Source organism: Buteo buteo, chromosome 13 (genome assembly GCF_964188355.1).
Source record: "Buteo buteo chromosome 13, bButBut1.hap1.1, whole genome shotgun sequence".
In the NCBI taxonomy this organism is placed as follows: Eukaryota; Metazoa; Chordata; class Aves; order Accipitriformes; family Accipitridae; genus Buteo; species Buteo buteo.
The window spans coordinates 22,095,333-22,107,885 of NC_134183.1; the positions used below are offsets into that span (position 1 = coordinate 22,095,333).

Consider the following 12,553-nt stretch of genomic DNA (forward strand, 5'->3'; position numbering starts at 1 on the left):
TTCAACTCCAGTTATTAAGGTATTGTGCTCCTGGCTAGCATATCAGGTGCCGAGTGAATATTCTGGGACAGTACTTTTGCTGCATGAACGAAAACAGTTCTGTTTAAAAGATTAATAAAGGATTATCTTTTATACGTATATATACACACACACACTAAAGATCATGAAAATTGGAATGAAAAATGAAGTTGAAATCTACTCAAGTGACATTAATAAAATGGAATTAAGTTTAGGAGAAAATATAACCTAATTAAGAGGTTCAGAAAGGCACATTAGTATATGCTGGAAAAGTAATTTTTATATACGAAAGCTATTTTATGCTTTATATTATTATTATAATACACAGTCTTACACGAACAAATGAAAGATGTGCATGAGCTTCATACTAGAGCTCTGTGCTAGATGTATTGCTGGTCATTGCTGCACGCTGCATTCAAGTTACAGCTGACCTGTAACCTTAGCAGAGTACAAAAGGGCAATCAAGAAAATAATGATCTTGAGGTGGCAAAAAGGTTTCTTTACATTGCTTTTCTGTAATGAAGGAATCACCCTCTCAAAGAAATCTTTGCAGTGACAGGCTTGAAAAGGAGACACTCTTTTGGACCCAGAGCAAGGAGATCAAAGACCTTGCAAAATTCAACTGCGGCTAACATGGAGGAACCTGACTTACTCTTGGCTTTAAATATGACTAATACTTTTTTGCAGTCCTAGTTTGGATTTGAATATCATGGCTAGAAGTTATCAAGTCTTTTTGTGAGCAGCTGAAATAACAAGGCCTGCTTTCCTGATAGTCGGCAGTCGCACACCCAGCTAGCACTGCATTGCTGAAGCATCCCCGCTTTGCCATATTCAGGCAGAGGCTGTGATACTTCTGAGCTATACATTACTGACCAGTCAACTGGCACATAGATACTGATTGCTTGGTCAGCAAGGAAAGCAGAAGAGATAGCCTTTGCACTCATTTTGTAGTTTGTTCTTTAGCAGAAGCACTAATTTGCCTCCGTAATTCGCAGCCTCCCCCAAAGTACAGAAACTCTGGAACTGAAATTTGTTGAAACTGAACATCAGATCAAAAGCTCAAGGCCTCTAACAGCATGATTTCATAAGCCCTGCCTCCTTAAGAAGCCAGGATAAAAATACAGCTACATGAAAAATAAATGAGCAGCTTTTCCTGACTCTGAAACCAGAAAATAATGACACGAAACCAAAATCAAATGCAATAATATCAGTTGTATTCCCAAACGCCAGCATTAATGCTCCCTCTCCCAGCTCCCAGAGACTTGTTAAACAAATGAGCCTTATAATGTATTTTGCAAGTGAAAGATCCCGGAGTGGAGAAAGTAAACTCTAACATCAAAGACCCTTAACAAAAATGCTGTTCCTTGCTCTAAGAGTTTTGCACTGAAGGACATTCAGTCAGACCTCGCTCCTGCCACAGTCAGTATCAGTATTTTCTCTTGTGATCAAATGAGCAGTTCTGCAGCACTGGCGGTAGTCAGAGATTTTTAGATCAAAACTAATATCTCAATACCTGGAGGTCAAGTCAGCCCATGCAAGTAAAAAAGGGCCAGTACCGTGTGTGCACAGACCAGTCAGACATATTTTTATACTAGAAACAAATACTCTATTCAAAACATACCTGAGGTACTATATTTTCCCTGAACGCCTCAGCTATGCCTCTGCAACGCTGGGTGCGCAGCCATGTTATCATCCTGGCTATTCTCGCTATGGGCTTGGTGGCATTTTTGGAACCATGTTCCACCTCTAGAATTTTTTAAGTCTCCTGGAGAGAGACCTGATTTTGGTTGCACACTGTGATTCCCTCAGGAGAACTTTTCCCCTTTTTCCTTGTTTTTGTTACTTGTTATTACTTTTTTACTTTAAGTTTAAAAATGAAAGCCTTTGGACTGAAAGAGGGTGAAGGTAGAACGAAAAAGCCTCTTGAGAAAAACCTTACAATACAAACTCCTATGAACACAACATGTCTCCTCCTGCTGCATTAATGCTGCTTCACGAAATGGCGACTGCCTCTGTAGACAGCTGCCTAAAAACACACGCCTCCTTGCAGGAAAGCAGAAATGCAACTTTTTTTTTTTTTTTTTCTAGCTTTCATTTTTCTCTCTTTACATTCAGTCCCTCCGGGACTCCCAAGAGCCCTCCGCAAAGCTGTAATCTGACAAACAGAGAAGCAACAGTGAGTGCATAGAGCCCTCCTTGTGCACAGACCAGCCTTTCCCATTTTCCTTCGGCTTTTGGAAAACACCCGGGACTCTTCCCCACGCTGGCGTGGGATGAGTGGGTGCATGCAGGCTGGGCTGGTAAGCAGGGCTCTGGACTCCAGTGCCCTGTGCAGTGCAAATAAATCTGCTGATTCAGCCAGTATCACCGCAATCTTGCGTTTCCAGAATTTTCTCCCTCCGCTTCCCAAATATAAAGGGACTTTTGTGCTAAATACTGAGCTGGAGCACTGATGGGCTCCGTGTAGGGCGCCATGTGGTATTTGGTTTCTCGCTACAGTACATGTTTTTATAATGATGGGGGAAGGGAAGGAAGGGAGCTGCTTTTACCAGCATGCCAATAATCTGTTGCAAAGGACTGGAGCTCTCAGAGCCAATTAGTCCTGAAGTTAACCATTTAACTGCTGAAAAAACTCAAGTCTCAGGCACAGACTCAGCAAGATTAGGGACAGAGAAGAATGTGTGGATACCCGGGGCACTAAGCTCAGTGCAGATTTGTTCACAGATGCATTTTTCTACATTTTAGTACTAAATACTTTTGATACACAAACTGACCGCTGAAACTCCCTTAGGTCACAGCACACAAAGGTGGGACAGCTATATCCAGAACACATAGACTGGACAATTTAAATAAAAGACAGATGTGTTTCAGGGTCTGTGCCAGCCTGTGGTGGAACCATGAAAGCCATCCACAGGACCCACATTTCCAATACAGATTTCAGGTGGGTACAAGTCCCTGCCATGGGCAAACCCCTGCTGCCCACCATGGGGTGGGAAGAGTCAGGGTGCTGGACTGGCAGGTGAGACCCAGCACCATCTCCCAGCAAGGCTGCTGCATATGGAAAAACTCCATAAGGTGGGGCAAGCTCTGAGAAAACAATGGCATAGTCTGTCTCCCTCTAAATCTGTATGTCTCCATCATCCCCAGGCTGTGCTCAGACACAGAGACATACTTTGGACCTCCCTGCACCAGTCTTGTTTTTCTAACCCCTTAACTGCATTAGAACAGGACCGAAGGAAAAAAAAATAGTTCTTTTTATGTTCTGCAGTTTAATTTGTCATAAACTTTTAATGCCTGAGGCAGAGTAGCTCATGGCCTGCTTTGCGCTGCTGAACAAGCCAGGGAAGAAGATGCACAGGGAATTCCCAGCCTCAGACTTTTTCTCCAGGGGCAAGTCTGAACATGGCCAGAGAGTACAGACAAATTAGTCCTAATGCAGAGCAGCAGCAACAAGCTCCCACTTGACCCGTCAGGTCGGTAAGCCTATTTTTGTGCTCTTTTTTTATTCCATGATGTACCAGCGAATATTGGATCAGACTCCCAGGGATGCCAGGAAGACCAGCAGTTTGCACAGCACAGTGAATGCCCTAACGTACCGAAAGCAGGCTCTCCACCCCAGCTCATCAGCCCTAGCAAGAAGCAGAGTTTATTTGCTTGGGAGGGGCCATACTAGCATTGCAGGTCTGCTACCAGTGCAAGCAAGCACTGCAGTGTACGTGAAAGGCGTATTCCTACACCACTAGCCTCCCTAATGGATGAAAATGAAGTCAAATCTCCCTGCTTGCCACGGAGGAGGCCCAGCACGTGTGGAAGTTGCTTGCTGCTCCCATTGAAGGGCCACAGCAAGGCTGGCACCATAATGCATCTCACTTTCAAGCTCCAGGAAGAATTCTGACTACATTAAAGTATAACTTCACATTCAAATTAAAAACACTGTAGAGGTGGGAAAATGTATCGCTAAGAAAATAGTGGATTATTTAGGCATGCGAGCTGCCAGAGCTCTGGCAATACAAGAGCTCTCTTATTCCTGTTGCCTCCCACAGCTGCATTCACTAAATATATCCTGGGCAGAGAACTGCATTTCTCCACCCCTTTCTCAGCCCAATCAGGTTTGCATAAACACCACCAGGCTCCCTTGGGACACGCAGTCAGGCAGCAGCAATGCCCTAGTTACAGGCATCATGAAGGACAGAAGAGACTAATAACATCTGCAACAGGGTGAAATTGTTACATCCACAGGTTATTTTGAGAGGGAGTGCATGTAGCTGATCGATATTTAACTGTTAAAAACAGGCTGGTTTGTTCTCCATAAAGATACACCCCATTTGTACATCAGGATAGGTTACTGTAAGTTATTGCCATCAGATGATCTTCAATAGCTTGTGGAAAAAAAGAACCGGTGAACTCAGAGCAAATTCAAGCAGAAGAAGAATGGCCACCTTTATTAAAAAAAAAAAACAAAACAGCTCATGGCAGATTTAGAGGTGAGCAGTGGTCTTCAGGGACTGGCTGGCCCACAGAGAGCAATCCCAATTTTACCTTCCATCAAGTCAAGGCTCTGTGGCATATTGTCTGATCATGTATCTGCCTCTGTGTGTGGTGGGGGAACCCAAACCAAAACAACAACAATTTTGACAGGGCCAAGGTGCTTCCCCCATGATCTCCATTCTGCTCTCCATGTCTCCTATCCTCACCTTGCATCTTTTACTTGCAAGGACACATATTCTTTGGCCCTGCGCAATGGAGCTTTGGTCCCAACTGCAGCCTTGAAACACTGCTGCAATCACAGCAACAAAGAAGAGGAAGAACTACACCTTCTGATACAGTTAATTCTATAGCGGATCAAATTCTGGGAGAAAAAGAGTCATCTTGATGGCTTTCAAGCTGTGAGCCAGCAGGGATTTTGAACCCCCCCCCCAGTCCCTGCTTCTTCCCTTCCTCACAGTTCCCTATTTCTTCAACACCTCCAGCTCCTCTAGCAACAAAGCAAATTTGACAGAACCTGGTCAATTTTTTTTTCAAGCTTTCTCATTTTAAGAAGTCAGTGGGAGCAGACTATATCTTGCAATCAAACCTCACAGGAGGGAGAATTAAATATCTCATGCATGACCTTAATCCGTAGGATTTTGTAGATAGTTTTTCTTGTAATCTCAATACTCGGAGCTTATCATGCATTCAAATCATATCTGTAGCCCTAGAACATTTTGCAACAAAAGGAACCCAAATTCATTTTGATATAATTATGCAGTCACTTGAGTCACATGCTTGCTGTGGAATAAATATAAATACTGAGCTTTTGGGAATAACTGGCATCGAAGTGTAAAAAAACCCCAGGAATGAAAGCTATCTATTATATAAGGAAAAAGGATCAGGTTTAGATGTCAAACTGCAGTAAAGGAAAATAGCACAATGTACGTATGAAGAGTCTTTTAATATCTCCTTTTTTCAATCCACAAAACATAAAAGAACGAACCTAAACTCATACTTAAGCATCCACATAAAGTAAGGACCTTATTTTCAAAGGTAGTAGCATAATTTGAGGTATTTAAAACCTTTGAAATCAGATAATTCATTCACAAAATGGCCACAGGTCCCTAAGCTTAATCAAATAGTTGAAAGCTAGATAATTGTGCTGTGGATTTTGTGTCTTTCCCACACATTCTTTCCTTCTCTGCTTTTCTTGCCTTCCTGAAAAAAAAACCTGTCCTCAAAGACTGTTCTAATTTTGTATTTGGAAATTGCTACTATTTTAATTATCGACTTTGCTGTAGAAGAACTACACCCTGCTGCACCGGTTGTGCTGAAAACGAGCCTTCTGTGCTGGGGACAGAAGTGGGTTTGCCTGCTCTGATTTCATAAGGTCTGCTGGATCCTACAGATTTCTGAGCACACATAGAAAGATGTAGTCTCATCTATGTACTTTTAAGAAGGAAATACAACATGTGAAACCAGATGTTAAGGCTGAGCCACAGAGGAGCCACAGGAGCGAGAGTTACCTTCAACAACTCTGCCGTTCTAAAAGCAAACAAAGGCATAAGAAACTGGGATGGAAGGTTTCATTCCTCAAACAAGGCAGTGACTCACCCACATTCCTAACTGCTCAAACAAGGGAGGCAAACCCTCCTCCTGGCAGACCAGACCTCCGCCTTTCACTGTGCGGAGCAAATCCCAAGCAAAGGCAAGCCGTGGTGGTGGCACAGTGTAGCAGACACAGCGCAGGGCCAAATGTGTTTCAGAAAGGGATCCTCCTTCACAAGTGGCTACATTAGCTTGCCTTCTTGAAAAGATTCAAGAGTTCAGAAGTTCTGCTTTTCACATCTCAAAACACAAGGAAAAGAAAAAGGGCTACTACTAACAATTGCTTTTCAAGAGCCAAACTCATGTTTTCTAAGATACCAAGGTTTTCTGAAATTGCTAAGAGGCAGTAGTTGGCTTTTTTTTTTCCTGAAAACAATCCAAGGACAGACAAGTCAAATCAAAAAGTTAACTGAACAAAGGGAGCCAAGCAGTGTGTTTCTAACCATCGAGTTATTCACGTGGGAAAATTTGACCTAGACACATGGAAACTCACCGTCCTAAACATCTGCTCAGTCATTCCCAACATACAAGTCAGACTTCACGGATGAAGGACAAGCATGTTCCAGGTGACAGAGAGCATGCAGCCAAACTGCTAAACTGTCCAGCTCCATCCTTTTTGCATGGCTCTCCGGGATGTGGGGAGTGCTGTGCAGGTCCCCAGATGGCAGGGACATCAGCTGAGCTTCTGGGTGACAGCAACAGAGCCATCAGCAGCAGGGATGAGGAGGAGGTGGTAGAAAAGCTGGATGTGAGGAAAGAGGACCAAAAAGAAAAGGAGCACAGAAAGCAGAGAACATTGCTAATTTGCAAGAGAAGCTCCAGGAAGCCAACATCTTTAAACTACAAACCTCAGAGAGGTTGTGGTTAGGAGACAAACATGGCTGGGTGATGGGGCTACAGGGAGGGCTGCAGGTAGGGCTATGCCAGTGCCCAGGGAGAGATGCCTCAAAGCCACGGTTCAACTGGAGCCCCCCAAGGAGCAAAGCTGGGTAGGCAGTCCCCTCTGTAGCTGTGCCAGGGCTCTGCTAGGTGAGGTTCGTTCATCTGTGCGATGAAGGATGCCAGATTATGAGCATAAAATTCCCCTCTGGCTTCATACTCCATGAAGCAAAATTAAGGCTGATGCTCAATGCGTTCCACCCTATAGCAAGTTTTTAAATTCTTGGGTTTCTAGTGGTAGCCAGACACCCCAAAAGGACATGTTCATTCATTCCTCCTGGGGGCCAGCTTCTGGGGGAGCGTGGAGCTGCTGCAGAAAGCAAATGGCAGTGTTACCTAATGGGGAGGATTTATTTGCTTAACAGTTATCAGTGTAGGTTTGGCTGCTGATGTAGGGAGAGTCCTTGAGAACACAGGCTGCTAGCAGAGGAACACAAAGTTGTGTTATTAATGGAAGTACCAAACTCACACAAATAAAATAAGCTATCCTGGAGCTGAAGCCATGCTCGAGACATCATGAAAACGCCTGTTGCACTAACACTGCTGTCGTACTTGAAGCCTAGCCCCAGCAAGCAGGGAAAGCATGCAAACCCGATCCTCCACACTGCTGCAGATTTTGCCGGTGGCATTTGAAATATTTCCGGCATTTCAGACAATCCTCAGAGCACTAGAGCAGAGACTCGCCCATCAGGACTCCAGAGCTTACATTTAAAAAAAAATAAAAAAATCTGTTTATCAAGTTGCAGAACAACAACCGTCTAGTTTATTAGATGGAAACAACAAAAGCAGAGGGAGATTTTGCTGACATTATTTCTTCCCAATTCAACACACTGCCTTCATTAAGTGACTATTACGATCAGTGCAACAGCAAACAAAAACCACAAGCTTGTTCTAAGACATTTCCTCGTGCAAAGGCAGAGAAGCCATCAAGGAGGTGGACCCGAGCATATTACTATTACTGAGTATTTTGGCTGGCTCGTGCTATTTGGAAATCCCAGTTCTGCCAAGCTGCTTGAGAAAGGCAGCGTTTGTCCCCTGCCTTCAGCATGAAAACGCAACTCAAATCCCTCCTCGGGAACAAAGGTGCTTCCCAGGAGCCTGGCGTGCTGCCGGCATGCCGAGCGCGTAGCCAAGCAACGGCAGCCGGATCAGGGCCTGCGCCTCACCCGTGATGCTCCAGCCTCCACAAACAATTCATGCCACGTAGACAAGACCGCGCAGGGTAATGGAAAATTACTGCAGGCTTTTTCTTAAAGGGCGAGAATCTCCGTTGGTGGAGAAGGTTGGCCCGCATCCCCCTTCCCAGCGTGCCCCAGGGTAATTTTTTGTTTCCTGCGAGAAAGGCTGTAGTGCGTCACTAGCACGCTGGGGCATTAATAAAGGCAGATATCATTTGCATGATATTTCAACTGACTGCGGTGATAAAAAACGTAAAGCAGAGAGCTAAGCTGCAGCGGAGGGGGGGAAGAAGAGCTCAGCAGCCAGAGGCAGGAGGTGAACAAGCCGTTGGCTGCCTTTCTAAAACTGCTTTCGACACAGCCTCAAACATGGCGACCTTAACGCAGCGCAGTTAATATTAGCCAAGAGCTGATGCCAAAAATCCTCTTGCGCTTGGCAGGCACAATGTTTTAACAACTGCCTGGCAAATGTCTGCCTGCAAGGCTGCGGGAAGAAAATACGCCTTTAAAGAAAGGGCAAACTTACTTTGCCAATTGTTGGACTATTATCAGGGCAACAGCAATTTTTAAAAATTATGGCCATGTTTACCTCCAGTTTCTAGAGTAAAAGAAAACTTAATTCTTAAGAGAGCATTGCACCTACCTAGCTTAAATTACCAAGCTAAAGAGCCACGCAGATAGCTACAGCAGCACCAAACAGCCCATTCAAGCTACTGTACTTTTGCCATGTGAAAATCAGAGATTTGCAGACTTACCGGTTGGACAGAGCAACATCTGCCTGACAGGCACACGGCCACAAGAGCTGCCCAGCAAGAGGGTCACAGCCCTGCTACACAAACAGCGCTCTTTGCAGGGTTCAAAATTAGCTCCTGGTTCCACTACAGGTTTAACTTCATCTCCTCAAGGACCAGACCACACTGCCTGTTCCTCAGGGCACCTATGGGGAACCGACTGCGACTAGCCTGCAGCAAAAAGAGAAAAGCAGCCCTGCTCCTCTTGCTATAACCTTTTTGCTCACTGCATGCACCTGTGGCTCACGATGGCCCTGGTTTAGTTCAAAGCTGCAGCTGTGCTTTCTGCCTTCTCTGCAGCCGCCTGCAATTTAAGGTGTTGCTTGCCAGACTGGTTCTAGGTCAGCTCCTACAGCAACACGGCTTCTGCTCTTCCCCATCTTCATGTTTTAATTCATCTTTTCCTATGTATTTTTCTCAGATAAGCACTGGTTAAAATCTCAACCCAATCTTTTCATGTTGTTGTAGCCCGCAAATGAAAATGAAGCCCCTGCACCAAGTTAGGGGACTTCTTTGTAATAGAAACTCTCTCCCCGCCCTTAAACAGAAACCTTTGTTGTGAAGCTGCTTTCATTGCAAGCTCCTCAGGGAAAGTCATTACATTTAATAGAGGTTGACCTCATTTTGTATACCTTGCTATTAAAGCTTATAAGGAGGGAACATAATTAGAAGCGGTGACTTCTCAACAAAGATATACAGTACCTGTTGTTGCTACCTCCTTCTTACCTAAGGATTCATTTAATATGGCTTGGAAAGAGTAACTTGAAACAGCTTTTGGCAGATAAGTGAACACAAGTAAAATGGAAAGATCTGGTTTCCAAGAAGCCTTTTACAAGCATTACAGAGAAATGAAATGAAACCCTTCAACAGCACACAAGGCTTCCTACAGACACTCTCTGGAAGAACTGCGAACGTGCATTCCGGGTGAAAGCTAATCTCAGTCTGAGTCTGGAGTTACATAAAGGCATTTTATGGCGGAGAGAACCAGTAGTCGTGCATGGACCTGCGCATGTGGCAGTCTCTGCTTGGCTGGAGGGAATTGCTGGAATTTTCTACTGCATTTCCAAGGCTGTGGTCTGAGACAAAGAAAGCAAAAGGGTTTGAGCTCAGTAAACATGTACAAGGGAGTGAATACAAAGATGCCCAGCTTTGTTAGCTTTCTAGCTTTACTAATGCAACCTGGGTTTCCACACAGTGGATACAATTGTCACAGGGGAATGGGTAAACATAGCCACTGGCCACCACTAAATAAATACATTTTTTGAAGTGAGGCAGTGCACTGCAGTAAGGGATGTGCTGCACCATGCCAGGGGCCTTGCTGAGCACAGCTGCGTTGGGGCTTTTCACCTTAACATGTTTTGAGTTTAAAACATCTGTTCATAGCCTGCTTTTCAAGTAAGCCCTACACTTTTCCGAACTGTAGAAGACCACTTGAAATACACATTTTTAATTCATTTTCCCAGCTTTTGTGATGGTCTCCCACCTCCTGAGCATCCGTTGCATCTCCCATGCTCTGGGCCCTGCTAGCTAAGTGCCACCTCCCTGCTGAAACACAGGTGCATTGCTATGAGAAACTCTCATTATGTAAAAAGAGCCATTTCTTGCTACAAGCCCCAGGCTCCCTTAAATTTCCCTTTAGATTTTGTGGTTTGAACGAGTATTTCTGCTTCAGCGAGCCTCAGAACTTCCTGATTTTTGCAGAGTTGTCCCCGCCACAAACGACTGAGTTCAGCTCTGCTCAAAACTCAGCTTTGGACTTGGTTTCTTGAAAAATCAAGATTAATGGTGGTGTCCCCAGCTGAAGCACTTTCACGTGGTGTTAAATAGCAACTTCTTTTCTATAGTACCATCTCTCCTGGGTCTGTGTGCCCTGCACCGAGCGGAGCAGTTGCTGCCTACACCTGCAGTCAGTTTGCTCTGCCAACTGTTTGCCCTGTGGTTTGTGGCACAACGTGCATTTCAATGGGAGAAAAGAGAAAGGCAGCTCCGGCAAGAACACAATCAGAAGCTCCCTGAAGACCACAGCATGGTGGCTTGAAGCACCCAGCCTTTGTTCCTCCTACTTGGGAACAGTTTTCCACTCCCTACAAGCAGAAGGGATCACAGTCATGAAAAATGTGTGAGGAAGCCCAGAGCTGGACTGCACCAGCCCAGCACAGTCCTGGAGGGCTGAGAGGACACTTGATGGCCAGCAGCTCTCCTCCTGCAGTCCCACAGGGACAGAAGGACCCAGCGTAGATAAGACACCTTTAGTCTTGCACCCTACTTTGCCTCCACCCTCAGCAAGGCCTTGGCTATTCCGGCTTAGCTAGTTTTGTCTCTCTCCTTCAGGTACCTCCTATATCAGATAAAGAGCCTTAATAAATCACACCCAACAATTCCCACCACACCTCAAGCAATTAACCCCATCCTGTGGCGGCGCTGGCTGGGGAAGCCCTGGACAATGTCCTGGGATGCCAATAAAGCCGAGAGCAATTTTGCTGCCTATTCAGTGCAAAGAAGGTTAGTCTTTTTGTGTTTATTTTTAGAGCAGTAAGTTATTTTCAAAGAGCCTTTCTGTCAGGCTTGGCCCTGGATAAGCTGCCAAGTCGGCTCCTCCAGCTCCACGGCATCGTTAGCAGGGCTGCCATGTGATGAAGTGGTGTCAGCACTTCCATTACAGCACCTTTCCCCTGCTCCAGTCCCCTTATAAATGGGACATAAAAATCCAGTTCTGGCAGAAACATTCAAGAGCCAACATGGAAAAGAGTCACCACCTTAACCTGATCTTTGCTAAAATTCATCTGGCTGGGGAGAGAAAGTGGGGATTTAAAATATATTTTATCCCTCCCACGCCTAAATCCTGAATTTTAAAATCCGGCTGTATCACACTCAAATTACTCACAGGGAATTTTTTTTTTTGAAACATATCCATGGTAAATGGAGAAGTGATCCTTTCCCTCCTCTGCCTCTTCCGCAAGCCAAATGCTTGATTAAAAGTTGCCATTGTCAATCCTACTAACAAAGACCACAGTTAATAGTCATTTTAATTGGGCACAAATCCATGGTAGTGTTGAATGTGAGAGACGGGTGTCCTTCTCACCACCCTTGGCCACACGCAGCCACCCCAGGTGCTGGGTCAGGGAACTAATTTAGCTGACAACTAACCAGGAGCTTCCAGCCAGCTCGGATCTGACTGAAACCACCCGTCAGCACGAGGCAGGGGCACTGTGGTGTTGGGAAACAGCGGCCGGGGCTGGAGGAAGGCAGGACTGCTCTTGGCACCAGTGCTTGTGCCTATGGACGATGTTTTTTGATAACTGGCATCTATATCAGCTGCTTCTCAGAAAGAAAGTGGCCCCTTCTTTTGTGGAGATGCTTGCTATAGAGTGGTCATGCTGTCAGCCAGACTGATGAATTAATCCAGACTCAGACTCCATCTATTTCCTTTTTTTCTCTACTTTTCAGCTGGATCAGTTCCCTGAGCACAAGGGCCAGCACACAGCGAGGAGGAATAGGGAACTGGGACAGAGGAGTACAAGATGCCTCCTGCCAGCAGCACCAAGGACT

At 45.2% G+C, this 12,553-nt stretch overlaps 1 protein-coding gene across 2 annotated transcripts in view; it reads right to left on the reverse strand.

Annotated features, from left to right (window-relative positions):
* The window catches only part of CHD2 (chromodomain helicase DNA binding protein 2), a 91,258-nt gene extending 82,041 nt beyond the window's left edge, over positions 1-9,217 (reverse strand). The window contains exon 1 of one of the 2 annotated variants that reach the window (XM_075045042.1): positions 8,969-9,217. The gene's annotated coding sequence lies outside the window, so the exon portion shown is untranslated. Of the gene's footprint in view, positions 1-6,589; positions 6,735-8,968 lie in introns of those variants that run through there. The other variant, XM_075045041.1, reaches the window with a different exon arrangement.
* Between the last annotated feature and the right edge of the window lie 3,336 nt (positions 9,218-12,553).